Source organism: Leptonychotes weddellii, chromosome 5, assembly GCF_054177405.1.
Source record: "Leptonychotes weddellii isolate Sample4059 chromosome 5, ASM5417740v2, whole genome shotgun sequence".
Lineage (NCBI taxonomy): Eukaryota > Metazoa > Chordata > Mammalia > Carnivora > Phocidae > Leptonychotes > Leptonychotes weddellii.
In genome coordinates this window covers 74,190,484-74,199,376 of record NC_138373.1, presented here as the reverse complement: position 1 = coordinate 74,199,376, position 8,893 = coordinate 74,190,484, and the positions used below count along the sequence as shown (strand labels likewise).

The window sequence follows — 8,893 nt, the reverse complement described above, 5'->3', positions numbered from 1 at the left end:
CTTGACACCCATTTCGCACTAGGACAACACGGAACAACGCTAAACCAACACACACGGCATGCCACTGGGATGAGTGTCATGGTCACCATGGGTGGGGGTGCCCAGAAGTATGAGAGGGCCATCCTGCTAAGTGGGGCAACGTCTAGACAGTTTATCCTTCACCCATTTCTCTGCACAGCACCCTGAGCTAAACCAATTTTAAATGTTTTGTTTTCAGTAAACCAGCTATGACAATTTATACTAAAAAATTGAACTAGAACCCATTTGAATAAGTTTTAAATTTGTTTTTTTCATTTTTTGTTTTTAATACAAATGCCTGACTGTGCTCAACTGTCAAGCTGCATGCATGAAAAACTGGCCAGCCCAAACAGTGTATTAATCATGAGCAAATGGAACTGCAAGGAGTCCATTAGGTGCTTCCTTATCATTAAGGTAGTACAAGTATTTATATCGTAAAACTGACGTGTAGCTTGATCTTTAGGGGACAGGACCACCAACCAATACATGCAGATTTTGTGTGTGTGGACAGAAGGTACTTTTGACATTCAGTTTTGCTATATAGAAACAGAATGAGTAAATGAACTTTTTTTTTTTTTTTGCAAGAGGTAAGTAAAAGATTCAATTTGATTCTTCTACAAGGGGGAAAAGGAGTTGAAAGTAGGCCTTCATTTTGTAGTCATCATCTGTACGAATTCTTCATAGTTGACTTGCCCAACTCCATCAATATCTGCTTCTCTGATCATTTCATCTACTTCTTCATCTGTTAGTTTTTCTCCTAAGTTGGTCATGACATGAGGTAGCTCCGCCGCACTGACGTAACCGTTGCCATCCTTGTCAAAGACTCGGAATGCCTCGCGAATTTCTTCTTCACGGTCTGTATCTTTCATTTTTCTAGCCATCATAGTCAAAAATTCTGGGAAGTCGATGGTGCCATTTCCGTCAGCATCCACCTTGTTGATCATATCCTGCAACTCGGCTTCTGTTGGGTTCTGACCCAGTGACCTCATGACAGTTCCAAGTTCCTTTGTTGTGATGGTTCCATCGCCATCTTTGTCAAATGGGGAGAAAGCTTCCTTGAACTCAGCAATCTGTTCTTCGGTCAACTGATCAGCCCTGGTGCGAGCGAAGGGAAGAAGAGCAGAGGGAGCGAGGGTGGCTGCGCCAGCGCAGAGGCTGTGAGGGCGGGGGCGCCTCCGGGGCTGCTGCTAAGGCGTGATGTGCACTCAGCGCTGCGCCGCGGCCGCCGCCCAACTGCGAGTAACGTGACGGCGCCGCGCCCGCGAGGCTCCCAGCACCACTGACCTCTGTGTCCTTTCTTATTTCTTGAAAGCTGAGCAGACGGCTAATTTCCTTTATCTCACCCCTGCCCTGTACCTGTTACTCTGGGAGAATCACAACCCATTTAGGGCATATGGCTCCTGAAGTTATCCTACCCAGCAGCACGCTTTGAGGTCACACTCTCAGTGTAACCACTAAGAACCTTCCCCCTTATCTTTCTTCAATCATGTGTTTATTGTCTGCCCACTCTATCCCATTCTTCTCAACTTACGTCTTAAAGAGGGCCTATGGAACAAAATTAAAGTTGTGCTAATGATCCACTTTGAACATGGATTTTAAAACCATACCATGATAATGAAGACTTCAAGAAGAATATATACATGGGGCTGTACACCTCCAAAAAAGGGACTCAAAGTGACAAGATTTTTGTGTTAAATACATCTGCTTTTTATTGCTTGTTTTTTCCTTCCAGTTGGCATCCCTTGCTGCTCAGTCTCATGTTCCTCTCTAGGCATATTTTCATCCCTCGCTTCTCATCTACTATTTATAATTTGTGAACTGATCAGATAATCAAACCCATTAGAATTGTGCATAATATAACTACCTAACTGATTTTGAATCAGGATCTTAATGGGACACTCTTCTGAATAGTACATATTAGCCTTATTTTGAGCACACTGTTTCAGCAGACCTTTATAAATTAATAAACTGTTTACATCTCTATTTATTACCTTATGTATTTTATTTTAAACTCAATTACGGGACTTTTTCCTCAGATAAAATTTAATTAGCCAAATGTTTTAATTCTTGAGTAGTATAAAGTCTCTAGTGACTAAATGCAGATTTCCTAATGTATAAAAGCAGAGTCAAAGACGTCCTGGGAAAGATTCAGTTAATAAGGTTCTATCTTTTCCCTATTACAAATAAGGCTGCAAGGTACATCACTGCACAGGTGGGTATTCTAAGAACTTCTGCCCAACAGAAAAGTACAAGTAGGATTGCAAGTATATACACATTCTTCAATTTTATTACATATTGATAAATTTTTCTTAAAAGTAATTGTAATAACATATTTTATTAGGTAATAATGCAAATTATGGAAAATTATTGGTCATTGATTCCTCAAATATTGCCTCTCTTTTTTTTTTATTTTGTTTTTTCCTAGACTTCTTATTAGACATGTTCTGGAATATTCTCATTCTATCTTCCGAGTTTTTAAATGTCTTACATATTTTTAATATTTTTATTATCCCCAGCTCTAAGTTCCATTACATTAATTATCCCTTCAGTTTAACTTAATCAGTTGTCCAATTCATTAAAAAAATTACTATTTTTTTATTTCTAAAAGTTCTATGTAGTTATGTAAAAAAATTGTTCTTGTTCTTGAGTCTTGTTCTTTCCTTATAATTTCCTTCACTTCCTACTATACTGTTTCATGTCATTACTTACATGGTTTTGTGTTCTTCTCTTTCTAATCTTTCTGTTTGTTACTTCTGTTGACTCTCCCAGGTAGTGTTTTTGGTTTTCTACTCTGAACTAAACTTTGGTGTGGATTTTCCCACATCATGGAAGTGTCACACCAGAATAGTTTTTTTATTTAATTGAAGTAAAATTGGCGTAATGTAAAATTAACTCTTTTAAAGTGAATAACTCGGTGGCATTGAGTACACTCACAATATTGTGCAACCACCACCTCTATCTAGTTTCAAGACATTTTGATCATCCAAGACAAACTCCCATACCCATTCAACAGTTGTTCCCCATTCCTCATCACCACACATAGCCCCTGTCAACAACCAATCTGCATCTGTTTCTATATTTTCACCTATTCTGGATATTTCATATACATGGAATCACACACTGGGTGATCTTTTTTGTGTGGTTTCTTTTACTTAGCATCATATTTTCAAAGATTATCCACATTGTAGCATGTGTCAATACTTCATTTTTTTTATTTACTTATTTATTTATTTGAGAGAGAGAATGAACAGGGGGAGGGGCAGAGGGAGAGATAATCTGAAGCAGACTCCACACTGAGCATAGAACCCAATGTGAGGCTCGATCTCGCAAGGCTCGATCTCACGAAGCTGAGATCATGAACTGAATTGAAACCAAGAGTCAGATGCTTAACCGACTGAATCACTCAGGTGCCCCAATACTTCATTTTTTATGTCTAAATAATATTCCAACTTCAGAAATAATTTTGCATTTGTCTCTGTTTTTTACCACAGGGTTATTGATGGTTTAGTATCATTTTTGGTGTGTGTCAGTTTCATGCCCCAGAGTAGCAAGAGCAAAAAGAGAACAAAACAGAAATATCAGAATCAAGAAGAGAAGCTCTGGCCATTTCTTCCTTTCTGCTGTAGACTCGAGTGGCTGGTGTCAGGATGGGCAAGTTCATGAAACCTGGAAAGATGGTGCTGGTCCTGACCAGATGCTAGTCCGGATGCAAAGTGGTCACTGTGAAGAACATTGATGATGACACCTCAGACCATTCCTCCAGCCATGCTCTGGTGGCTGGAATTGGCCACTATTCCTGCAAAGTGACAGCTGCCATGGGCAAGGAGAAAGTCACCAAGAGGTCAAAGACTGAGTCTTTTGTGAAAATTTATAACTACAGTCACCTCATGCCCACAAGGTACTCTGTGGATATCCCCTTAGACAAAACTGTCATCAACAGGATATCTTCAGAGACGCTGCTCTTAAATGCAAGGCCCAACAAGAGGCCAAGATCAAGTTCAAGGAGAGATACAAGACTGGCAAGGACAAATGATTTTTCCAGAAGCTGCAGTTATAGATCTGTTTTGTTTCAGTCATTAAAAATAAATAAAATTAATTAATTAATTAATTAATAATAAATAAATAAATAAAGACAGAGAGAAGAAGCCCCATCCTGCTGTAGTGCCCCTTCAAGAGGGAAAAAGCTTAGAGTCTAGTCCATTAAAGCAGAGGAGGTAATGAAAGCATGAACTGTAAATAGGACACTAACCTGATACCTGGCACAGACTGAGAGTGACTACCCTCTGTTAGGGAGAAACTTCTATGAGAAGAAAATATTTTAATTATGAGCTAAAATATCAGGGATATCTAGTCTTCCATACTGCCTGAACTTAGTGATCATACAGAGAGCCTCAATGTGCCACTTTATATAATATTGAAAATCCAGAATTAGTTTGAATGTGATTTTAGCTGTTTTATAATCTGGTTTTATAATCTGTATACAAAAGCTAATAATGCAGCATTTCAAGTTCATCAGGGATTGCTCAAGATTTTTGCTAGTTTCTCATTCCCTTTCTATACCATTAGAGTCAACCACAAAATACAAAACTGTACGTTTTGAAACTGGTGAAACCATAGAAGTCATAGTTTTTCTTGGCCATTCATATTCCAGAGGATGTAGCTAATGATTCTGAATTTAGGCTACATACTATTCTATTCAATTTCTACATGTAAACCCCTACTGTAAACAAAAGTTACTATTTCACCATGATTCAGTTTGTACCTAACAAAGGTATTTACAGCAGAAAACAAAACTAACCATTGTATGCACTTTTTCTTTTTTTCTTTTTTTTTTTTCCTTTTTTCTTTTATCTCAAATAGGCTTCTGAGGATCACGGCAAATATATTGCCTGTGCTTGTCATATGGGAGCCTCGACACTGGTCAAAAAACCCCATGGTTCAGGCCCAGTGATGGTATTACATGCATCTTGTAAGCTCTTCAGATGGTTCTGTTCTCATTTCTCTGCTCTGCCCTTTTAACATTCTTAGTAGATCAATATTTGAGTTTCTTCATGAATCATATCTGTCTCTTAATTTTTCATATTCATCAACTCTTCATCTCTTCATTCTGATTTTTCAGTGATATCTTCAACCCAATCTGCTCCTTCACTGTTTTGTCCTTTCGTAGATGTAGCTTTTCTATTGAGTATTTTCAACAATAAATTTTGTTTTCAAGATTATGATCAGATTTTGGGGCCCCTGGGTGGCTCAGTGGTTAAGCGTCTGCCTTCAGCTTAGGTCATGATCTCAGGGTCCTGGGATCGAGCCCCGCATCGGGCTCCCTGCTCCGAGGGAGGCCTGCTTCTCCCTCTCCCACTCCCCCTACTTGTGTTCCCTCTCTCGCTGTGTCTCTATCAGAAAAAAAAAAAAAAGATTATGATCAGATTTCTTAGACTGTTTTGCCTATTTTATGCCCTACTCCTTCATCTCCTCAGGAATAATAAATATAATCATTTTAAACGATTATAAAAATATAATCATTTTAAAAGGGAAGAGGTTGAGATTATTTTCCATTTGTTTTTACAAATTCTTCTATTTGCACTATTTCTAAGATACAAATAATTTTGTTCATCTTCCTCATACATTTGGTAAATTTCGCATATGAACTCCTTTCTTGGGATGAGATGACTTTCTGATGAAGCAATTTCAGGATGGCTGACCCCTCTCCATTGCAGCAGGCTCAACTACAAGCCAGCACTCTTGCTAATGCCTCCTTTAAGCTTCTGGCACCTTCCGTGTAGTATGGTTCCTTTGAAAGTCTCTACCATTTGACTAAGAATGTGAAAGGTAGACTAGTGTAAATCTTTATTTGACTCCTTCAAATACTAATCCACCATCACATCTTAAGATTATTGGTGAAAATAGTTGTTTTCTGTAACCTGAGGGATACTGGAGAGAAATGGAGGAAGGCATTCCCCATTCACATCTGTTGAACAGAGTATACACAGAAGGGGAAAATGGAAACTAAATCTTTGGTCCATAAACTGTATAACTGACCACCGTATCACAAATAATCCATAATTTCTTCAGCAGGGGCTAAGGTCTAAAGCCCAAAATGATTGTGCTTCTCTTTTCTCTCATTAGTTTTCTACAAACAAGTAGAATGGAGCTAAAATAGAGCTTTGTTAAAACAATATAATGTTGAGTCACTTGTAAGAAATATCAGATCCTAGGACAAAATGAATGTGTGGAGGCGTTCTATCACAATGGGCATATGGGAAAATTAGAGTGCCTTGGCCAGGTTCAATATAAGATGATCTTACTGAATTTTTTTTTAAAGTTAACTTTTTTTTTTAAAGATTTTATTTATTTATTCGACAGAAAGAGAGAACACAAGCAGGGGAAGCAGCAGGCAGAGGGAGAAGGAGTAACAGGCTCACCGAGCAGGGAGCCCAATGTGGGGCTCGATCCCAGGACCCTGGGATCATGAACTGAGCCAAAGGCAGACGCTTAACGACTGAGCCACCCAGGAGCCCCCTGAATTTTTTTTAAGTAAACCCTTACCTGGGAATAGATGTTGATGCAAAAAAAACAAAAAACAACACAAAGAGACTGCTGAGAAAATTCAAGTGCCTGAGTAGATATTTCTAAACCGTAACTTTGGTATTTTAATGTTCAACACAGAATTAGAAGCCCCATCTATCTGCTAAAATGTGGAATTTTTTTTAACAGAAAATATATGATTATTGGGCGCCTGGGTGGCTCAGTTGGTTGGGTGACTGCCTTCGGCTCAGGTCATGATCCTGGAGTCCCAGGATCAAGTCCCGCATTGGGCTCCTTGCTCAGCGGGGAGTCTGCTTCTCCCTCTGACCCTCCCTATGCTCTCTCAATCTCATTCTCTCTCTCAAATAAATAAATAAAATCTTTAAAAAAAAAAAAAGAAAATATATGATTATTAACAAGAGCTAACTCATTAAACACATTTTAATCTCACTAAACAGATTTATTTTGGTACTACCAAATTTTACCTTTATCACAACCAAGAAATCAGATCACCATGGATTTTGAATTTTTAAAAATTTTTGTTTGTTTATTTTACTTTACAATATAATTAACATACAGTGTTATATTGGTTTCAGGTGTACAATATAATGATTCAACAATTCTATGCATTACTCGGTGCTCATCATCAAAAGTGTGCTCTTAATCCCCATCACCTATTTCACTCATCCTCCCACCCACCCCCCATCTGGCAACCACCAGTTTATTCTCTAGAGTTAAGATTCTGTTTTTTCAATTGTCTCTTTTTTTTCTTTGTTTGTTTTGTTTCTTAAATTCTGCACATGAGTGGATCATACGGTATTTGTCTTTCTCTGACTGTCTTATTTCACTTGGTTATTATTATATCCTCTAGATCCATCCATGTTGTTGCAAATGCCAAGATTTCATTCTTTATGTAGCCAAGTAATATTCCTTTGTATATATATAGTACATCTTCTTTATCCATTCATCTACTGATGGACATTTGGGTTGCTTCCATATCTTGGCTATTGTAAATAACGTGCAATAAACATCAGGGTGTGTATCTTTTCTAATTAGTGTTTTTTGTTTTCTTTGGGTAAAATACCCAGTAGTAGAATTACTGGACCATATGATAATGCTATTTTTAATATTTGAGGAACCTCCACGGGGTGCCTGGGTGGCTCAGTTGTTAAGCATCTGCCTTCGGCTCAGGTCGTGATCCCAGGGTCCTGGGATCAAGCCCCACATCGGGCTCCCTGCTCGGCAGGAAGCCTGCTTCTCCCTCTCCCACTCCCCCTGCTTGTGTTCCTGCTCTCGCTATCTCTCTGTCAAATAAATAAATAAAATCTTTAAAAAAAAAAAATTTGAGGAACCTCCATACTGTTTCCTTCCATAGCTGCACCAGTTCATATTCCCACCAACAGGGCACAGGGGATCCCTTTTCTCACATCTTCTTGTATTTTTTATTATAGCCATTCTGACAGGTGTGAGGTGATACCTCATTGTAGTTTTGATTTGCTTTTCCCTGATGATGAGTGATATTAAGCATCTTTTCATGTGTTTATTGACCATCTGTATGTCTTCTTTGGAAAAATGTCTATTCATGTCTTCTGCCCATTTTTAATTGGATTATTTGTTTTTTTGGTGTTGAGTTGTATAAGTTCTTTATATGTTCTGAATATTAACACCTTATTGGATATATCATTTGCAAGTATCTTCTCCCATTCAGTGGGTTGTCTTTTTGTTTTGTTGATGGTTTTTTTCTCTGTGCAAAAGCTTTTTATTTTGGTGTACAGAGTCAATCATTCAATTTTCCTTTTGTTTTCCTTGCCAAAGGAGAAACATTTAGAAAAGCATTTCTACAGCTGATGTCAAGATTAGTGCCTGTATTTTCCTCTAGGAATTTTATGGTTTCAAATCTCACATTTAGGTGCTTAATCCATCTTGAGTTTATTTTTGTGTACTGGGTAAGAAAGTGGTCTAGTTCCATTTTTTTGCATGTAGCTGTCCAGTTTTACAAACATCATTTGTTGAAAAGATTTCTTCCCATTGTATATACTTGCCTCCTTTGTCATAGATTAATTGACCATGTAATTGTGGGTTTATTTCTGGCTCTCTAATCTGTTCTATTGGTCTGTCTGTTTTTGTGCCGACACCATACTGTTTTGATTACTACAGCTTTGTATTGTATCTTGAAATCTGGGATTGTGATACCTCTAGGTTTGTTCTTCCTTTTGGGGTCTTTTGTGGTTCCATACAAATTTTAGGATTATTTGTTCTAGTTCTGTAAAAAATGCTATTGGAATTTGGATAGGGATTGCATTTAATCTGTAGACTGCTCTGGGTAATATGGATCTTTTTAACAGTATTTATC

The 8,893-nt window shown here is 37.9% G+C and overlaps 2 pseudogenes; one reads left to right on the top strand and one right to left on the bottom strand.

Annotated features, from left to right (window-relative positions):
• Positions 1–263: 263 nt before the first annotated feature.
• LOC102738071 (calmodulin pseudogene) lies at positions 264–1,182 on the bottom strand (annotated as a pseudogene).
• A 2,052-nt stretch (positions 1,183–3,234) lies between these two features.
• On the top strand, positions 3,235–4,585 carry LOC145721717 (large ribosomal subunit protein eL27 pseudogene; annotated as a pseudogene).
• The last annotated feature ends 4,308 nt before the right edge of the window (positions 4,586–8,893 follow it).